We start from the raw sequence: 8,603 nt of genomic DNA, 5'->3' as shown, positions 1-8,603 counted from the left end.
AATATAACCATAAACCCAGTGAAAATAGCATTTTAAATGAAGGTGAGAAGCGTTAACCAAAAAGGAAAATGTGGATAAATTGCATGTTAACAATAATTCTGTCCTCAAAAGATGCTCTTGATAGAGTAAAACAGCAAGCCGCAGAATGAGAGGCAGTATTTACAATATTTATAGCTGATAAAGACCTCACATCCAGAATATATGGAGAACTCTTACAAATCAACTTTTTTTTAAAAAAGGCAAACAGGCTAATAGAAAAATGGGCAAAAGACTAAACAGGTAATTCACAAAATAAGGTACCCAAATAGTCAATGAGCACATGAACATGTCCTCACCCTCTTTAGTCATCAAAAAACTGCAAATTAAAACTATGATGAGATATTACTTACAGCCACAAAATGGTTTAAAAAATTTTTAACTACAAATAGCAAGGATTTATGAAGTTGTGGAGAAAGCGAAACTCTCACGCACAGCTGATAAGAGTGTAAATTAATACAGTCATTTTAGGAAATGTTTTGGCAGCATTTTCTAAATTTGAATATAGAAGGTATATACATCACATAGATGCATACATATTACACACCAGAAGACATGAGAACATACTTAGCAACTTTATTCGTAAGAACCCCAAATGAAAGCAACACAAATGTCCATCAATAGTAGAATAGATTAATAAAACAATGAAGTATTCTAAAGTAGAATTGTTGTAATAAAGGGCACAATTGACATTTTGGAGTGGCTAATTCTTTGTTGTGAGGGGCTGACCTGTGAACTGCGGGATATTTAACAGCACCCCTGTCCTTTACTACCAGAGGTTGCCAAATGACTCCTGGGGACGTCAACCCTCACTCGCTTCCAGCGGAGAATCACTTCTCCAAAGCAATCAGAATAAACAAACTTCAGCTGCATGCAACACTGTAGACAATTTCAATTATGTAATGAATGTTGTATCAAAGCAGCTGGACAAAAGAGTGCATGCTGTATGATTTCATTTAAGTAAAGTTCTAAAAAAAGGTAAATCAATCTATGAGACAAAAGTTGGGATTTTCAGTACTTTGGGGAGAGTAATGACTGGGAGAGGTCTGATGGAAGGTGGCCTCTTAGTAATATTATATAGATACAGATATAGATTAGAAATAGATAATCTACCTAAATCTGTATCTATATCTATATTGATTTCCTAATCTGGCTGATGATCACCTGGGTGCATTCATGGGTGTTTGTGAAAATTCATCAAGTTATACCCTATGATTTTGCTATATATCCTCTGTTTCCAAAAAAAGTTACTTAAGAATATATACTTATAAATCTAGAAATGAAGAGAAACATAATTCTAGATCTAGAGATGAAGAGAGATATAATTCTAGAATATGAAGCAACTGTTAAAAAATGAGTTACTTTAGAACTACAAACAAAAGGGAGTCCAAATCTCAAATTAGGAGTGAAGGAAAAACTGAGCTTTGTTAGAACAACAACAACAACAACAAAATGGTACAAAGAGAAGTGGCAAAGCTAAATGGAAAAAAAAAAAAAAAAGGAAATCTTATTTCCACAAAGAACAGGAATGGAAGCTAAAAGAGAAAATGCAATCCAGGATCAGTAAAGGTAAAAGGATTTCTACCGTGGTAGGGACCTCTAGTTATCCACTTGTTAATCATTACTTCCACTCTGCCCTAACTAACAATTCCAAATTTATTCTGTGCAAAAACGTGCCCATCAAAAATGCTACATTTTCCAGCCCTCATTGCAGCTAGGGTTGTCCAAAGTGATGTGGACATGGAAGTTGGTGCTGCAGCAGCTAGCATATGACTATGAGGTGATCTTGAGAATGGAAGCCATTGCTAAAACATAATGGATTGCAAAAAAGGAACCTGAGTCCCTGATGATCAAAGAGGTCCCATCTCCACCCTGGACTGCCTGATTCTGGCTTTTTATATGAAAGAAACATAAACATCCCATTTGTTTAAGCCACATTTTTGTGTCTTCTGTCATATGCAGCCAAATAAAATTCAAAACTGATATAATACCTGGACCTGTTGGCCAATGGAGAATGTTTGGTATTGTAAACATATGCTAAAGATATTTGGCAGTGGTACCCAACAAAGAAACGGGATGTGACAGGGCCAACAAAGTTACCAAGAAAGATCCAGGCCACTGGTCGGTGTGGCTCAGTGGATTGAGTGCTGGCCCGAGAACCAGATTGCTGGTTCGATTCCCAGTCAGGGCACATGCCTGGCTTGTGGGCTGAGTACCCGGTTGGGGGCATGTAAGAGGCAACCAATCGATGTATCTCTTGCACATCGATGTTCCTCTCCCTCTCTTCCCTCCCTCCCTCCCTTCCCCTCTCTCTAGAAATAAATAAAATCTTAAAAAAAAATAAATAAATAGAGAAGCTGAATTATTTAAGGGGGAAAAAAAAGGAAGATCTGGAACCCATATAATATGAGGTCTCTCTAGAAGGTATCCAGCTGTGTAATATGAAAAATAGAGACATTTATTGAAGAAGATAAAAGATAAAAGAAACATTGTACATAGGACAATGATGCCTCAGTCCCCTTAAAAGTAGGCATCTTGGGACCCCACACACTTCTCCCAATTGCCATCAGCTGCCCAGTTGTATTTTCCTGAATCTCATCTATGGTCTGAAATCTCTTCCCTTTCTAAGGTGACTTTAGTTTTTGGACAAGCCAGAAGTTGCAGGCTGCCAAATCTGGTCTGTAGTGGGGCTGAGTCACCTGCATGATGTGGTGTTTCACCAAAAGACTCTGCAGGAGACGTGATCCAAGAGCAGGCACATTGTCGTGGGCAAGCTGCCAACCTCCAGTTGCCCATAGCTGTGGCCTTCTGAATCACCCAAATAGTTTCCATGGAAGAATGTTCAAGCTTAATGCAAAATTTGATGCAGATCTGTTGCTCTACTTGCTCAACCATTTTGAATGCGATGATCACACAGTACACATGCTCACTCAACCACCCCCATTTACCACCCCACTGACTAGTACAGTGAAGTCATCATTGTTCACACATGTGCATTCCAGTCCACCCTCCTTGGCTGCGAGGTTAAATAGATGTCGCACAAACTGTTCTCCTTATATTAACACTCACTGGAATTTTTTAGGACAGACCTTGTATACACATGGGAAAACCTGTAGCCTGACTGGATATGATGTCTCACACACACATGGCAACTAATTTTCAAATGTCTTATAGATACCATTTTTTTTAAGAGCACCTGATAGTTGGGTGTTTTGTTTTTTTATTAAGATTTTATTTTTATACTGAGGGGAAAGGAGGAAGAAAGAGAGGGAAACATCAATGTATGGTTGCCTCTTGCACGCTCCCTACTGGGGACCTGGCCCACAACCCAGGCGTGTGCCCTTTCTAGGAATCAAACCGGTGACCCTTTGTTTTGCAGGCTGGCACTCAATCCATTGTGCCACGCCAACTAGGGCTTTTTATGAATAAAAATAGGCACTTTTTGTGAATAAATTATAGATACTATAGTATCTATAGATACTTTTTATGAATAAATTAAATTGATATAAAAATATTAATTTCCGAATTCATATTAGCTTTTTGTTATTGTGTATTTTCTCAATCATTGGATACTAATTTCACAACCTTAATGGGATAGAAATATCTGATAACTTTTGATGTTTAAAAAGTATTTTGAGTTGGGGGCCATCTAAAAGTCATGAAGCACAGCCCCGACAGCTGTGGCTAAGTGGGCTGAGCCCTGGCCTGTGAACCTAAGGGTCACCAGCCCTATTCCCAGTTAGGCTATATGCCTGGGCTGTGGGCCAGGTCCCCAGGGGGCGTCTGAGAGGAACATCCATTGGTTGTTCCTCTCGCACATTGATGTTTCTCTTCCTCTCTCCCTCCCTTTCTGTCTCTGTAAAAATAAATAAAATCTTTTAAAAATAAATAAAAGTCATGAAGTATACTATATATGTTGAAATACTACAAAGTCTTAAAAAGAATATAAAAATATGTGTACATGTTGAATGTACATAGATAAAAGTCTGGAAAGATTCACTTTAACGATAATAGTTACTCTTGGGAAGTAGAACTGAGGCTGGGGTAGAAAAGAATTTAGACTTTTCAACTTTATATGTTTTTGAATTGTTGCAATTGTTTACAATAAGTGGGTATTAGTTTTCTGGTTACAAGTAGTTTGGACTTTGGGGTTTTTAAGGATTTTTTTTTTTTTTTGAGGAGTTTGGGCATCCCCAGTCTAGATTTCTAACGTCATTAAAAGCTAACTAAGGAGGCTGAAACTTACCACAGGTTAGCCAAAAGCGGATGATGTGAAGGGATGATCTTTAGGTTAGGTGTCTGGGTTCCAGTCCCGACATGGTTAGTAACTTGGCCTGATGTCTAGGCAATCATTTTACACCTTTGAGTCTCAGTTTCCTTATCTGTAAGACTTAAATTTGGACTGGACAGTCCCTCCCATCTGTAAATGTATATACTGCCTCTCTGAGATTCAAGGGAAATTCTTATTTACCTTTGTGGCCCCACTACTTAACGCACAGTATTTAATAAATAAGTGGAGGGCCTTTCTGGCTGGCCGCAGCCATCAGGTAGGCCAAGATGGGAGCTTCCAAGTACATCAAGGAGCTACGGAGGCGGCAGCAGTCTGATGTGATGGGTTTCCTTCTCAGGCTGAACTGCTGGCAGTACTGCCAGCCAGCTCACTCTGCGCCACAGGACCCCCGTGTCCAAGCGGGCCGATAAAGAACACCCGATGGGAAACAAGGCCAAGGGAAGTTGTGTCATGTATCAGATTCGTGTGTGCAGTGGTGGCTGGGAACGCCCATGAGTTCCTAAGGGTACGACCTACAGCGAGCCTGTCCATCACGGTGTTTATCAGCTGTCTGCTCAGAGCCTTCAGTCTGCTGCTGAGGAGCAATCTGGATGCCACTAGGGGCTGAGAGAGTCCTGTATTCTTACTGGGTTGGGTAAGACTCCACAAACTCTTTGAGGTTATCCTCATCGGTCAATTCTGTGAAGCTACCAGAAGGAACCCTGCCATGGAACCCTGCCACCCAATGGATCACCAAACCAGGCCACAAGCCCAGGGAGATGCAAGGACTGACATCAGCAGGCAGCAAGAGTCCTGGCCGGGGAAAGGGACGCAAGTTCCACCCCACTATCAGTGATTCTCACTGTGCAGCTTGGAAAAGACACAATACTCTCCAGCTCCACCATTACTACTAATATAAGTATTGTTTGTAAAATTCTTACCTAATAAACAATTTAGGGTGGTCAAAAAAAAAAGTGGATGAATGAATGAATGATAACAGACATAGGGCAAATATTATTTCCACTTGACAGGTGAGAATTTAGATGATATCGTTAAGGTCACATTGCAAGGCAGCATAAGAGCTAGGTTTCATGTCTGAACATGCTTTACAAATTCTGGATCCTGAAATTCTCTCTCTCAGTGTAGCGGAGGCAGCCTGTCAGCCCAGAAATGCTGCTGCAGAATTTAAAGAAAACTGTAAATGAGAGAGCTGGGTACTGAAAGATGAACCTAAAAATATATACCTGCACAATGTGAAAGGAAGCTGTGCTAAGATCAGAAATGGTCCGTGAATCATGGTACTAAATAAAGCTGGCAGAGTGGCCTCGTTGGGTGGTGTCTCACCAAAGCCAGGACATCAGAAGTCCAGGCACAGGGTCTGAGCCAGAATATGGTGAGCCATCTGTTTACGTGCTCTGGTGAGAATTCACAAGGAAAAGTGCCCCTGGCAGTCAAACACGCTCGAAGGACATCCATGCACAATCCTGTCTACTCAAAACAGCTTCAGACATGTGCTAGTGAGGAACTTTTAATTCATGCTGCACTTCTTATCCAACATCTAGCTTCACATGCTTCCTAAGGGGCAGAAGCTGTAATAGCTAATCCCATTCTGCTGGCAATTTGAGCCCCTGCCTAGGTCATGAGTTCTTAATTTAGTATATAGACAAAAGCAAATTTATTGACAGTACTGTCCCTCCCACAGGACAGAACGCTGGGGAAAGGACAATGACCCTCCATGACTTGGACCTCAATATGTCATGGCTCCTAGTTTGTGCCACCCTAACTCAGACACCTGCATTTTGGGGGAGAAGTTTCATAGACTTAGAAAAGAGAGTATAATGAAGCAGCAAAAGCAAAATGGTTAAAACCAGATATCAAAAATTGTTTTAAGACAGACACAACTACACATAATGTTATGATCCTGGATTGGAAAAACAATTGTGAAGAAGCACATTGAGACAATTGGAGAAATTTGAGTACACTATTTATTAGATAGTATTTCATCAATGTTAACTTTCTGGAATTTGGTTATTTTACTGTGATTATCAAATGTCTTTGTTCTTAGAAGATAAATACAGAAGTATTTAGGGAAAAAGCAGTGGTTCTCTATAGATGAACAGACAGCCTAGGGGTCAGAATTAGACAAAAAAACCCCTCTCCACTCTAGTACATGTGGATTTATTTGATGTTTCCAGAAAATATGCAGGTTAGAGACCTACAAATAGAGCAAAAAGGTTTAATTCTGGGCTGCCTTGGATGTTTGTTTGACCACACTCCACATACTTCCTGGCACACAAAGGCAAATAGAGAGGTCAGGCTGAGCTGTTGCCCTTGACTTCTCTGTGAGCTATTCACTTCTCTTTGCTCTGGACCCAAGGCTCAGCCCCATTTATTTTTAACCCCAAATTTTGTTGAAGCAAATAACCAATGGGTTTACTTTAGATTCCGGAGACTAGAGAATATTAACAATGCTGTGTCTATACATTTAAAAATTTAGATGACATTGTAAATTTCCTAGTTTTTTTTAAGGAACCAACTTTGGCTTTGTTGATCCTCTCCACTGTGTTTATTTTGTTTCATTAATTTTTGCTGTTATCTTCATCATTTCTTTCTGTTGATTCTTTGGGTTTATTGTACTCTTTCTAACTTCCTGGGGTAGATGGCTTACTTCACTAACTTCATCTCTTAATCTGCACATCTTTTTTCAACACTATTAAAATATAATTCACATACTATACAATTGACCCATCTGAAGCATATAATTCAATGGCTTTCAATACATTCACAGACATGAGAAACCTTACCTCGTAAATAACTCTATACCCTTTATCCACCACCCATATCCCTCATTTTTCCAGCACTAAGCAACAATCGATTCGCTTTATCTCTATGCATTTCTGGACTATTTATATGAATGAAATTCTTAATACATGACCATTTGTGACTGGCTTCTTTCATTTAGCAGAATGATTTCAAAATTCATCCGTGTTGGAGCATGTATCAGTACATCACTCCTTTTCATGGCTGAGTAATATTCTATTGTGTGGGTATGCCACATTTTGTTTATCCACCCATCAGCTTGGGTTGTTACAAATAATGCTGCTGTAAACTTTCATGTATGTTTTGTATGGCTATGTTTTCATTTCTCTCGGGTATATGCATATACTTTGGAGTTAAATGGCTGGGACAAATGGTATCTCTGTGTTCAATCACTTGAGATCCTGCCAAACTGTTTTCCAAACTAGCTGTACTACTTTATATCCCTGTCATTAGTGTATGAAGGTTCCAATTTATTTACATTCTCACCAACACTTACTATCTTTTATATATTCTAGTTTTTTTTACTAGGTATGAGGTAGTATCTCTTTGTGGTTTTTTTATTTCCCTAACAACTAATAATGTCAAGCATCTTTTCATGTGCTTATTGGGCATCCATATACCTTCATTGGGAAAATGTCTATTCAAATCCCTTACCCTTTTTAAAAAACCTTTATAGTATTTTTTTCCCATTACCATTTAGTCTCCTTATACCTAAGGGGACTAAAAATGGACATGTTTTCAAAGATTGAAAAACATACTCTTTCAATCTTTGCCTTTTAACTAAAATACCTTCTCACTTAAAATTAATATAACTACTGTTTTATAAAATGCTAGTCACAGGTTTATGATTCTTTTTTATATGTTTTTTACCTTTTTCTTTGAACATTAATTTCAAAAGCTACTTTTATCAATTAGCTACTGCAGATAACGACCATCCCAAAACTTAAAATAAGCTTCAAAGAACAATCGTTCATTACTTTTCACAATTCCACGGGTTGACTCTGGCCTGAGCTTGCTTTCTCTCTGAAGTCTGCTGATGACTCGACTGGGGCTGGATAGTCTAAGAAGGCCTCGTTCACATGTCTGGCAGTAGGCAGCCTGTTTGTTCTTAGGGTGGGGGCAGGGATCAGCTGGAATTACATGTCTCTGCTCCACGTAGTTTTTCATACTCCAGGAGGTTTGTCTAGGGATCTTCAGGTGGTGGTCTCAGAATTCCAGAGCAGTAAGAGAGAGCAAGTTCTAATGCATAAGCAGGTTTTAATTCTCTGCTTTTGTCACATTTCCTATTGTCTCATTGACCAAAATAAATCATAGGGCCAAGCCAGATATAAGAGGTGGAGACAGAGACTCCACCCCTTGATGCGAGAAGTGGTACAGCCAAGATGCAAAGGGTGAGTGCACAGGGGTGGGGGGACTATTATGGTCCTTACCATCATCAAGCTACCAGGCTGCCTTGCCAAAAGGCCTGCAATTAAGT

This window comes from Pteronotus mesoamericanus, unplaced genomic scaffold, assembly GCF_021234165.1.
Source record: "Pteronotus mesoamericanus isolate MK-2021 breed Mesoamerican mustached bat unplaced genomic scaffold, CSHL_Meso_final contig_74, whole genome shotgun sequence".
In the NCBI taxonomy this organism is placed as follows: Eukaryota; Metazoa; Chordata; class Mammalia; order Chiroptera; family Mormoopidae; genus Pteronotus; species Pteronotus mesoamericanus.
The sequence above is the reverse complement of the archived record's forward strand: the minus strand, read 5'-3'. Positions refer to the sequence as shown.